This window comes from Anomaloglossus baeobatrachus, unplaced genomic scaffold (genome assembly GCF_048569485.1).
Source record: "Anomaloglossus baeobatrachus isolate aAnoBae1 unplaced genomic scaffold, aAnoBae1.hap1 Scaffold_2851, whole genome shotgun sequence".
Taxonomy (NCBI): Eukaryota; Metazoa; Chordata; class Amphibia; order Anura; family Aromobatidae; genus Anomaloglossus; species Anomaloglossus baeobatrachus.
This window is the reverse complement of record NW_027442317.1, coordinates 35,483-48,490: the sequence shown is the minus strand read 5'-3', so window position 1 is coordinate 48,490 and position 13,008 is coordinate 35,483.

Sequence of the window (13,008 nt, the reverse complement as noted above, 5' to 3'; positions counted from 1 at the left end):
CGTTCACACACAGAGTTTGTCAAGGAAGCGGTGATATTGTGTGCGACATGCTGGTGTAGCGCAGGCACACCTTTCTTAGAGAAGTAGTGGCGACTGGGCATCTGGTACTGGGGCACAGCGATGGACATAAGGTCTCGAAAATCCTGTGTGTCCACCAGGCGGAAAGGCAGCATTTCGGTAGCCAAGAGCTTACAGAGGGATAAAGTCAACCTCTTAGCTTTGTCATGGGTCGGAGGAAATGGCCTTTTATTTGTCCACATCTGAGTGACAGAGATCTGGCTGCTGTGTGTAGACGGTGGTGAGTAGTGTGTCCCTGGAAAAATGCAGGTTTGTGAGGAGAGTGCAGGTGGAGACATAATGTTGCCTTCATCCAACGTTGGTGCTATCGATGTCTGAGAGAGCTGTACACCCGCACTTGTTTCCCCTTCCAAACCAACTGACAACCTACCAAGCACACCTCTTGTTGCGTTTACAGTGGTGGAAGGTGTGCGTGGAAAACCAGGTGTGACAGTTGTCCCCACAGTCATAGAAGATGAAGAGCGCGCGCATGCACTGGAAGGGGCAGGCGGTGGTTTGCCCGCTACGCTAGGCCGCATTGCAGCACAGTGAGCTTCTCACTGGGAATTATGCTTGGTATTCATGTGACGATTCATGAAAGAAGTTGTCAAACTGGTGAGCTTTTTTCCTCTACTTATAGATTCCCGACAAATTTTACAGATCACATGATTTGGGAGATCCTTTGCAAGGTCAAAAAAGGACCAGGCTAGGCAAGGCTTAGATGACATGTGACCTGTAGAGCCACCCCGACTTGTGCTCAGAGGCAGAGTGATGGCTGAGGATGCAGTTGTAGACATGCTACCAGTACTCCGACTCTGTCCAGGAAGGCGCAAGATAACTTAGTTGTCAGTTTCTTCCTCCTCCACCGCCTCTGTTGACCTCCTCAAGTGCCTGACTGTGGGTTGACAGTAAGTGGGATCTAGAACTTCATCATCAAGCATTGTGTTTGCACTCCCCTCGCCCTCAGACCTAGCCTCTTCCTGCCCTGACCGAATATTTAAGTTGTCATCCCAATCTGGTATCTGCGTCTCATCGTCATCAGTATGTTCCTCATTGTCTCCACCAACAGGTGTTACAGTTTGTGAATGAGGGTCTACAGTATGCTCATAAACTTGGTCATCAGGGTCTGAATCTGAGTCACAAAGCTTCTGGGCATCACTGCAGACCATTTCCTGGTCTGTACTCACTGTAGCTTGGGAGCAGACCTCTGATTCCCAGGCTATAGTGTGACTGAACAGCTCTGCAGACTCAGCCATCTCTGTTACACCATACTGTGCAGGGCGGGTGGAGACTTGAGAGCTGGGAGAAAGCAAGTGTCATTGGGATGACAACTCAGAGGACTGTTATTTTTTTGATGTGGTAGTTGAGGTGGAGGAGAGGGCACTTGTTGGAGCACTTGAGATCCATTCAAGCATGTTCTTTTTTTGTGCATCACCTACCTGTGTTACAGTTGTTTGGGTCTGTAAAAAAGGAGCACATCGGATTGTCCATGGAAAGTAGTAGACATCTTACTTTTGCTGGAAGATGGCTTATCTTCAGCAGATGTTAATGTAGCTTTGCCACCTTCCCCACGGACACAAACTTTTTTTCCTTTTCCAACACGCCTGTTCCCCTTTCCACCAGCATCTGTCCTTTTGCCACTCATTTTGTTAGCGACAAGATTAGCCACTTAAAATGTAGTAGCAAAAATTGAGAGGTGGTGTAGATTGCAGAGGTGGTCTAGCTTTATTGACAGCTGAAGAACCAACACTGACTATCCCTGACAATGCAACTATGGCCCTAAAACTGACAGCACTGTTTGCTATAAAAATAGCTTATCAAAATGTCCATGAGGGTTGAATGCAGAGGTGGTGAGACTTGCTTGGCACAAGTGGGACACTAAATTAGTATAGCAGATACTTTGTGGATGCCACTAATTTTCACCACTGTTTGCTATAAAAATAGCGTAGCAAAATGTGCATGAGGGTTGAATGCAGAGGTGGTGGGACTTGCTTGGCACAAGTGGGACACTAAATTAGTATAGCAGATACTTTGTGGATGCCACTAATTTTCACCACTGTTTGCTATAAAAATAGTGTAGCAAAATGTGCATGAGGGTTGAATGCAGAGGTGGTGGGACTTGCTTGGCACAAGTGGGACACTAAATTAGTATAGCAGACACTTTGTGGATGCCACTAATTTTCACCACTGTTTGCTATAAAAATAGCGTAGCAAAATGTGCATGAGGGTTGAATGCAGAGGTGGTGGGACTTGCTTGGCACAAGTGGGACACTAAATTAGTATAGCAGCCACTTTTTGGATGCCACTAAGTTTCAGCACTGTTTGCTATAAAAATAGCGTGGCAAAAGTGGTTAGGTGGGTAGAGTGGCCAGGTTCTCTGGGTCAGTGGACAGGAAAGGAAGCCTCACTTTCTATCCCTCCTAATGGTGCAATGCAGCAAGGAATTCCCTGAGCTTAGGTACACAGATGCTGTTATCTGAAGCTGTATACAGCGTTTCCACGGACCTTCCTGTCACCTATGGCTCTGAGCCCCAGGAAATCAGCCCTGAAAAGGGCTGAAATAAACTTCTGTCCCTAATCTGTAGAGCGCTGTGTGTATAGCGTACACAACAGGAGCGGCGACAGGAGCTGCGTCAGCGGTGACTGTCACCTACACGCAGAAGGCAGATAATGTCACTGTGAGGGAAAATGGCCGTATTTATAATGCAAGGACATGTGACATTCACAACCTGTGACACATGCCCTTGCTTGTCTGGCAAAAAAGTCCACTTAGCTGTGTGTGTGTCTGTGATTGGCTGACATGCTGGCCCGCCCCACTGCACGCGCGTTTGGGGGGGGGAAATGGCGATCGCCATTATCCCAGCAGCACTGATCTAAACGCGCCCCCCCCGCACACTATACGCTGAAATTTGATAATAGAGTAAATCACAGAGTGACTCACACTATTACAGTGAAAAGCCAGCTAGTTACTAGCTACTCTTTTTGCTGATCGAACCGTTCTCGAACGTAACTCGAGCTATCGAGCTTTTAGCATAAAGCTCACGTTCGAGTTCGATCTCGAGCACCCCCAAAATCACTCGAACATGAAATTGGCGAACCTCGAACATCGCTGAACTCTAATCACAAGGTCTGACAGTTCTAGCGACAAACATATTAGTGGAGGTGGTACGAATGCTTCGTAATAGTAAGATCACAGACGTTCATGCAAGTACAGTGCGACGCACATTACACAAGTCTGGAACAGTTGTTCAAAAAAAGGTGAAGAAGCCTGTAAGTAGTGTGCATTACACATGATCCATCAAAAGTAATCTGACAGGTGCCCCGCCCCTATCAAAATGTGTCAAAGTTGTGCTGTAGCACGGCCCTTATCTATCAAAGTGTATCAAAATGTGTTTTCTTTTATTGATTCGTGATATATTTATTGGATTTTGATAAATCTTGGTGTTGTAATTCACAATCTATATTCGTGATATATTTATTGGCTTTTGATAAATCTTGGTGTTGTAATTCACAATCTATATTAGTTCATAGGACTAATATTATAGAATGTGTATTACAGCTTACAATTAACATTTGATTGGGCATATTATGTATATGGCCAATTATACTATTACCCCCGTCCTGTGCTAGTAATGAGTTTTTATAACTCCTCGAGTATAAAGTTATACTGTTTGCATAAAAGACAGACACATTAAAAGTTTAAATTCTTTATTGATCAAAATGTCAATTGCAATCAGTAAAATGTCAGAGGATTACAATTAATACTGTATTAAAACAGAACAATATAAAAGTATTACAAGCAATAGTATAATGCACTATTTAATAAAATACAAATATATATTAATTCTCTTACATAAAAATTTATTACATTACATTTCAGCATTCTGGCTGTTACATTGTGAGCCACATTGATTGTAGTATCGGGAGAGTCCTTTTTTTAGGCATCAAACTTGCTTGTGTGATACCTAATGGAGAATGTAGAGATTGAATTGGTCGTCGGGGTGTGGATAGAGTCTGAGGTTTAGATACACCACTAGCTTCATTGATAGGCAATTTCAATCCGTCTAAAACCGCTCTAGTAGTGGGGTTACCCACAATGGTCGACGGTATATTTAACTCGGCTAATGCCTGCATAAACGTATTCCATCCCTGGGGTAAATTTCTGTTAGTCAAGGCATGACTCTGTGTTGTATTACGCACTAAATCCAACATGTTCGAGCCCGGTATTACAGAGCCTTTGAAAATAAACTCGCTTTTATCATTCCATGTTGCAATATTTTTGTTCTGCAGCAGTCTGTTTAGTAAAAATTCAGCATTCTTTTTATATCGCTGGTTTACATGACTTACAATTTCAATAACAGTTTTGTTTTCATCAGGGTCTGGATTTGACATTTGCCGATGATCAGACTCAGGAGTGTTAATGATCTTTAAAGTTGATAGTTCCATCGCATCATGTTTAGCATGAACCAAGTATCTCTGTAGTACCTCGCTATATTTTTTAATTTTCACGTCGTCAGGTATGTCACGACGCTGTAAAATGTCACTAATTTCATCATCAAGGCGGCGAATGACATTCTGCCGTATGTTGGTTGTAACAGGGGGGCTTAGTTTGATTAGATCTTGTTTGGGGACTAGATACATTTTCTCTGTATGCTGCATTATTTGCCCGTGAGTAGACTTGTTATTATCGGGATTGCAAACCCTAAAAGAGTACCTATAAACCCGCCGGTCTGGTTTAGTAGACGTTTCTTTTTCTTTATGGGCTGTGATTTATCACTCAGGGTTCTTATAGCTTTACGCCACTTTTTTAGTATATTTTTTTGACGCTCTTTCAGAGGAATTCGGCCTTTTAAGATGTTTAATGCAATCTCTCCAATGGCGATAATTAAATCACGCTTTGCATTGCATAAAATAGATTTTCTGACAGCAGGAGTTGCCTTCACTAGCATTTTTAAGAGAGCCCAGTTACAGCGGATTCTCTCAGACATCTTTACAACACTGCGTACACAGCATAGAATGTCTGATTTATTGTAAAATTCACTTTTTAGAAGTATTTTTCTTTTGAATATATACAGCTGGCAAAGCTGGTGGAAACAAGCCTGTCCTTAAGCGCAGATCCTCAGGGGTATTGGCTCTCAAGTCTAACAGCAAATACCCATAAGGCTCCCGTGTGGCGTCCTCAAAAGCTTCTAAGAAGCGTGTTTTTCCGGGGTACATTTGGCGTGCTAAAGTTACAATTTGTAATTTATCTCGAGGGTTATTAAAAAGTACCATGTACTTTGTGTTCAAATTTATCGTGCGACTTTTCTTGCCCTGACAAAATATGTTTTGTACCAGGTAGAAAATGCTGAGGTTTCTGTGGTGCACATACTTGGTAAATGCTTTTTCTATCTCACAGTTATCACTAGCACTCTCCATGAGGTCATCAACAATAGTCAAATTTACCTTGTCAGGCGGGAATAAATTATCATCTACGAATGTATGCGGCAGACCCTCCACAAATCTGATGTTGGGAAAAGAGAGAGAAATTTCGTCATATAATTTTTGCCAGCACGAATAAAACCAAACAATATTATCTGGTTTGTGCGAAAAATGAGTATCAATATTATGTAATAACTGTTTTACAAAATAACTTTTTCCAGAATTAGACGGCCCTGCTAGAATACATGAGAATGGGTGCTGCAGTCTTGGGTCCATCTTGAGTCACAACTAATAGCCAAAGGGTAGGGTGGTAAAATTGTCTAACAGTCGCCGCTTTGTATAAACACACTTTTGTGTTTTGCGCAATGGCCTCGTCTCAATGTCCCAGTACTTTTTATTTCTCACAATACCCGGTTGTTCAATGATAATGCGTCTCTGTGTTTCTGAGTCAGAATTACGCTGGTAGTCCAGAACTAGATCTTTTAGACTGTTGAAATTAATAGACTGTGTGTTAGCAATATTTAGTGTTATACCCTTCACTTTTAAGACAGTTTTACCAATGTTGAGTTTGTAGCCGTAGGTTTTTGGTCCTGCAGATACAAATTCAGTGATGTACGTGTCATCAGGTATCTCACTGGTCAATTCCCCCAGGTAATCACCTAAAGTCGGGTTCCACTCACCAGCTTTCTGCACAAAAATTACTGAATCTGTGTCATGATAAAGACATCTTTCCTGCAACCTGTCCAGCAGAGAATACAGCTCTAGTCGGGCATACACCGTTGTAAAACAGGCGATAAAAATGTTTGTGTTTTTGTTGACGGTGTGGTGTCCCTTTACATATTTCCAATTGATGGTGGCTGTTTCATCATCAATAAAATGAACCATTGAGATGTCATAGTACGGTAGAAACACACGCTGAAAAAGCTCATCGGGGTCACTAACAATACTGGTACATGGTAAATTAGATCTCTGTGCAAACTTGCCCCATAAAGAATTTAAGAACAATTTAGAGATCTGTCTCTTAGCCGGATTCACCCCTATATTTTCAGGGCCTAATTGCACACCTTCTCTCTCTAGAAAGGAGTCAATGTATTGTTGTTTCTTGGCGTCATCAGTGCACCAGCTGGGATAGCCGGAAGCCTCCTGTTTATCCCTAAGATGTAATTTAATGTATGCGGCAAACAAATCATCGCTGGTTTCAGGAAAATGCCAGATTTCATAGATGTGCGCTATCCTATACCCTTTTTCTATGGCCATCTCAAGTTCTATAGTGCACCATGTACCGGTCAGCGATCTCTCCTCATCAGTATGCCCACAAACCTCTGTCTGTGAATTTACAGCGCATGTGTGGCAAAGAATAAACATTAATTTTTTATTGAGTTTTACCGGCAAAACAGGAAAAAATAAATCTCTTGGAGGGTAGACCTTGACTTTGGCAATACCAAAGTATTTTTTAATGAACCCAAAATTCTCATAGATAATGTGCGGGTGACCTACAGGGTATGTTTTAGTTTTGTTTACAAAAGGGTACAGACTTGTGAAATCATAGTAATGTAATGTTTCCCCATCTTTCAGACTGTGATAGAGTTTAATGGCATTAGTCCGACCCCCATAAAGCGCATCGCGGGGGTCTAAAGGTGTAGGGAAATCCATTTGGTGAAGAAATGTTTGAAGGTTAGAATCTTTTTCAACCATTTCATTCCACTCATGTTCCCACATCAATCTCAGTGTGTACCCACAGAACTGCAAGTAACGCTTTTTAGCTAGAAAGGCGTAATATAATTGACCGTAGGATGTGTTTGTGACCTTGTTGGTATCATTTTCATTATAACACACAGGGCAGCCGTGGTAAAAACATCCCTGAAATTCAAAGGCTATGTGTTGATTGTTAACATAGGCATAGCCGTCTAAAAAATATTTACCGACTTGTTTTTCACCACCTCTCAAAGCATGCTGAATGGTAATGTTCTCTGTGTGTGCTACAAACATGAGCCACTGTATAGCGGGGGACGAGAAACGCTTTTTTGTTTTGTGATAATTATCACCGGGTAAAATGACGATGGTATGTTTAGGAAGAAATTTAAACCTGTACATTGACATGCATACAGATGCCAAGGTGATGAGTTGAAACGGATCAACGCATCTGCACACTTCAATTTTTTTCTTTTCTCGCTTACAGTATATTTTAACATTTTTTCTCGTCATGTCCATAACACGTTCCCTATAGAGTTCACACGAGCGCCTCAGAATCTCAACATCTTGCTTGCAATAAGATTTTAGTTCCGTCTTAAAGTCAAAAGTTGTGTTTGTGTGGCCCTCATACCATTCTATAAATTCAGTTTTCTCACTAGATGTCATATACTCCACCCCGTAATATTTTACAGGTGGTAGGGGACCCACATAGTTTTGATTTTCCTCGGTGTTAAAAAAGTGTGGAAAATGTCCTTTTGATCCTGAAAACCCCATAGCCTGCGGTAGTTTACTAAGCTTCATGGGAATGAAATTGAGCGAGTCTATGAATCTTATTCCCAAATCAGGCAGCATCACACACAAGAGACGACCACCTTGGGCTATCAGCTTCACTTGTAGTTTTTCAGATATCAACTCCTTAACAATAAAGTATGCGTCATATCTGCCGGCATTGTGCGCTATACACGTATAGCCTGAAAATTTACCGCTGGTTAGAAACTGAACAAAGTCATGAGTGCATGTTTTACCTTCAAACTCCCAGGAAGGGTGACCATACAGCGTTGTTGCATAAATGTAATTTGGGATGTGCGTGCCTGTCTCCTGCATGCATTCAAAGTCATAAAACATATATCGATCTGTCTCGCCCTTTGGTACATACGGCCGCATGTAGCAAAGATGAGCATCAAATTTATTTAGACGAATGCCGCAAACACTGCAGCGCAATCCTCTACATTTATGCTCGGTCTCACTATTTCTGGGCACAAAATGGTGACATTCATCACAGAATGTTTTAAGTCTGCAAAAAGCTGGATTAACTGCAGCTAGTTGTGTGTGTTGGACTAAGCACTCGCTTGAGCGACAATACAGCCGACAGACAGGACATCGGGGTTGTTCTGCACCAGGGCTCTCCACACAACCCTCTCTTTGACAAGCTTTACAAAAATACTGACAAGAATGGTTATACTTGTGGTGATACATTGAGTTGCACCTCTCACAAAAGTAAGATTCGCCGATAAAGCCCTTCATATTCTTTATACCATAGTAGTGATTATCATGATGCAGTATGAAAACAGTTTTGGCACCAGATGAATTACCTGTGTCAAAGTAACGCCAATCACCCCGGCTATAGTATAGCACTTTTATGTTGACGTTCAGATGTTTTTCAAAACTCGCAATATCACTAAAGCTTACTAGGTGATTCTCAGAGATATTTAGCGCTGCTTGTACGGCTTTAGCACGATTCAGCAAAATTGTATCCCCAACATCACTGTCAGCAATCAGTGCGCACACACTAGCGGCAAAGCACAGATTTGTGTTGTAATTGTTAAAGTCGTACAGCCAGCGTCTCTTTTGTTTAAGTATCTGGGTGCTTGCTATGGATTTTAATCGGCGTTTCACGCCGCCCCTTCGGTTTTTAATTATTGTTACGACTAATTTCAGGGTGTTGGATGCTATGCATTCTGCATTACTTTGCAGTGTGCGAGCAACAGCGTTTAAAAACGTTTCAGAGCTAAAATTCTCACGATTTTGTTTTGTAGTAAAAATGGGATCTAACATGTCACCTCCTTCAAGTCTTAACTGAATAAAGTCACCAGGCTCAATGTCTCTGATGATTCTGTCCAGTAATGATTGAATGCCCTCATGGACAACATTCAGAAAGCCAATAAATATATCACGAATATAGATTGTGAATTACAACACCAAGATTTATCAAAATCCAATAAATATATCACGAATCAATAAAAGAAAACACATTTTGATACACTTTGATAGATAAGGGCCGTGCTACAGCACAACTTTGACACATTTTGATAGGGGCGGGGGCACCTGTCAGATTACTTTTGATGGATCATGTGTAATGCACACTACTCCTGTACTTCAAAATTATCGTAACAAGTGTCACCTTGAGCTTGCAAAAAAGTATGAAAAGTGGAGAGTAGAAGACTGGAAACTGGTGATTTTCGAGTGATGAAACAAAAGTCAATGGACTAAACTCTGATGGGTGCAAATGAGTCTGGAACAAACAAGGGAAAGATGGGGTAATGGATGGAGAAATTGAGGGAACTATCAAGTTTAGTGGAGGAAGCTTGATGATATGGGGTTGTTTCACAGCCAAAGGCAGGGCATACTTGATCGGGATCATGGGTGATCTCAATGTTGAGCTATATATTATTTCAACTTACTTCATACACTCCAATACTATGGGTATGAATAGGACGACAATATTGCAGCAGGACAACAACCCGGAGCATAATTTGAGATTGGTGAAGAAATGGTTAAATGACAATAAAGTAGATTGTTCCCACAGTCCCCAGTCCTCGACCCAATTGAACACTTGTGGGTAGAGTTGAAGAAAAAGCTATATACATACCCAAAAGAGTAGACCAGTATGCACAAACATTGGGACCGTGTAGAAGAGACCTGGGATCAGATTTCGGTGGAGACATGCTTGAATCTGATCAAGAACATGCACAGAAGGATTCAGGCATTGTTGGAAGCCAAAAAGTGGATTTACAAAACCCTAACAAATTAATAAAAAATGTTATTTTTCGGAGCAAAACAGAAAAATGCAGTGACATGAGAAGAATCTGCATCACTAATCATATGCTAAATAGTCACAAGTCACATTCATGTATGAGATAGCCAAGATGATTGTTTATAAAATGATGGGAGTCTCACATTCAAAGCTGTAGTGGATGGTGAAAAATGGAGCCTGAAAGTAAAAGGTTAAAACATTTTAACCCTTTTGCTCATCAGTGTCTAAAAATGTGAAATGTTCCATGCACATGGAATATTGCTTTTTATTGGATTTTTAAAAAACAGACGTCTATTAGTAACTGTATAAATTATAATTCTAATGTAACTTCTAACTGCTTTCCCTTTCTTGTTTTCTTACTTGCCTCTACTTTGACTGTCTCTATTGTGTGTTCTTCTACACTTTGTAAAATACATGTGCATCTCAATAAATTAGAATATCATCAAAAAGTTAATTTATTTCAGTAATTCAATACAAAAAGTGAAGTTATATACAGTCATTACACACAGAGGGATCTATTCCTATATATTATACAGTCATTACACACAGAGGGATCTATTTCACGTGTTTATTTCTGTTAATGTTGATGATTATGGCTTACAGCCAATGAAAACCCAAAAGTCATTATCTAAGAAGATTAGAATATTATCTAAAACCAACTGAAAAAATGTTTTTACAATAAATCTACTCAATACTTGTTCGGAGATCCTTTTGCATGAATTGCAGCATCAATGCAGTGTGGCATGGCGGCGATCAGCCTGTCGCACTGCTGAAGTGTTATGGAACTTAGCCCAGGTTGCTTTGATAGCAGCCTTCAGCTCATCTGCATTGTTAGGTCTGGTGTCTCACATCTTCCACTTGACAATATCCCATAGATTCTCTCTGGGGTTTAGGACAGGAGAGTTTGCTGGCCAATCAAGCACAGGGATACTGTGATTACTAAAACAGGTATTGGTACTTTTGGCAGTGTGGACAGGTCTTGAAGGAAAATTAAATTTCCATCTCCAAAAAGCTTGTTGGCAGAGGAAAGCATGAAGTGCTCTTAAATTTCCTGGTAGACGGTTGCTCTGACTTTGGTCTTGATAAAACACAGTGGATCTACACCAGAAGATGACATGGCTCCCCAAACCATCACTGATTGTGTAAACTCACATTAGGCTTCAAAAGCTTGGATTGTGGCCTCTCCACTCTTCCTCCAGACTCTGAGACCGCGTTTTCCAAATGAAATGCAGAATTTACTTTCATCTGAAAACAACACCTTGGACCACTGAGCAACAGTCCAGCTCTTTTTCTCCTTGGCAAAGGTAAGAAACATCTGCCATTGTCTATTGGTCATGAGTAGGGCTGATCGGATCAAGATTGTAAAACTCCGGATCCGAGCGGGTTCAAAGATTTCCGGGTGCCGGGTCCGGAATTCCGGGCGCACAATTCTGAACTGCGGAAAATAATTGAAAAATAAAAGAAAAACAGAAATAAAACAGCGTTTCATACTTACCGAGACTCTGTGTCATGGCGGCACACTGCTTCTGGGTCGCCCATTCACTTTCTGTACTGTGCATGTATACACACAGCTTTCTGTGTTTTCCCCACCCACCGGTCGTCCTCTCATCTGTGATTGGCTGCAGGCAGACAGCGCCCCCAGCCTGTGACAGTATCTGCCTGCCATGCAGTCATCGCGGCTGTCATTGTCTGCACAGTCAGCGGTCATGCTCTATGGCCGCTGGCTATGTAGCAGAGCTGAAGCATTGTGGGACCTCGTGTGGATTACGCCAGAGCTGCAGGGTGATGGGGTTAATAAAGTGGTGAAAGAGGGTGTGTGTTTTGTATTTTATTCCAAATAAAGGATTTTTCTCTGTGTTTGTGTTTATTTACTGTCACTTATAGATTATTGATGCAGGTATCTCAGACGCCTGTGCCATCACTAACCTAGGGTTTAGTAGCAGCTGTGCGCTGTTATTAACCCCTCATTACCCTGATTGCCACCGCATCAGGGCATTCGGGAAGAGCCAGTATTGCACCGGGCAATGTCACATCTAATAGATGCGGCAATACCGGGTGGATGCAGGCTGACAATACCAGCCCCCAGCCGACTTTATAATAGCTGGGTATCAAAATTGGGGGGGACCGCATGTCTTTTTTTAAATTTATTTAAATAATTATAAAAAAAAAACCGCATGTGGTTTCTTTTAGGCCGGTGTCACACTTGCGAGGGACTCCCGTGAGTCTGACATCGCAGCACAGCCGTGCACACTTCTGATAGGAGAGTGCATGTGTTTCTAGGTACATGCATGCTCATGTTCAGAGCACAGCAGACTGTCCCGGCTGATATCCTGTAAGACTTGTACGAGTTTGACAGCGCATCACTGGCACAACCGCACACTTTTGACGGGAACATACATGTGTTTGTGAAACACATGTACGTTCACCATACTGACCCGCAGACACTTGCACTGCTTTCCCCGCCCAACCTGCCGCCTGTGATTGGTTGCAGTAAGCTGACACACTGCCACTCGTTGTAGGGGCGCGTCTAACTGCAACCAATTTTACGCGCCGGTGGGTGGGCCAAAAATTGAGTATTGAATTGTCGGCTCCGGAAGGGAAAAGCGTGACCTGGAAGGAGTTTGCTGCCATGACACAGACTCGGGTGAGTATACCGTGCTCGCTCCTGCCACCTTATCCCTTCCACCACCGTTTTTAATCTCAGGATTCTGGTCTCCATAGACTTATTTGGGAACCGGAATCCGGAGTGGATCCGAATTTTTTTTCAATCAGCCCTAGTCATGAGTGGCTTGACACATGGAATC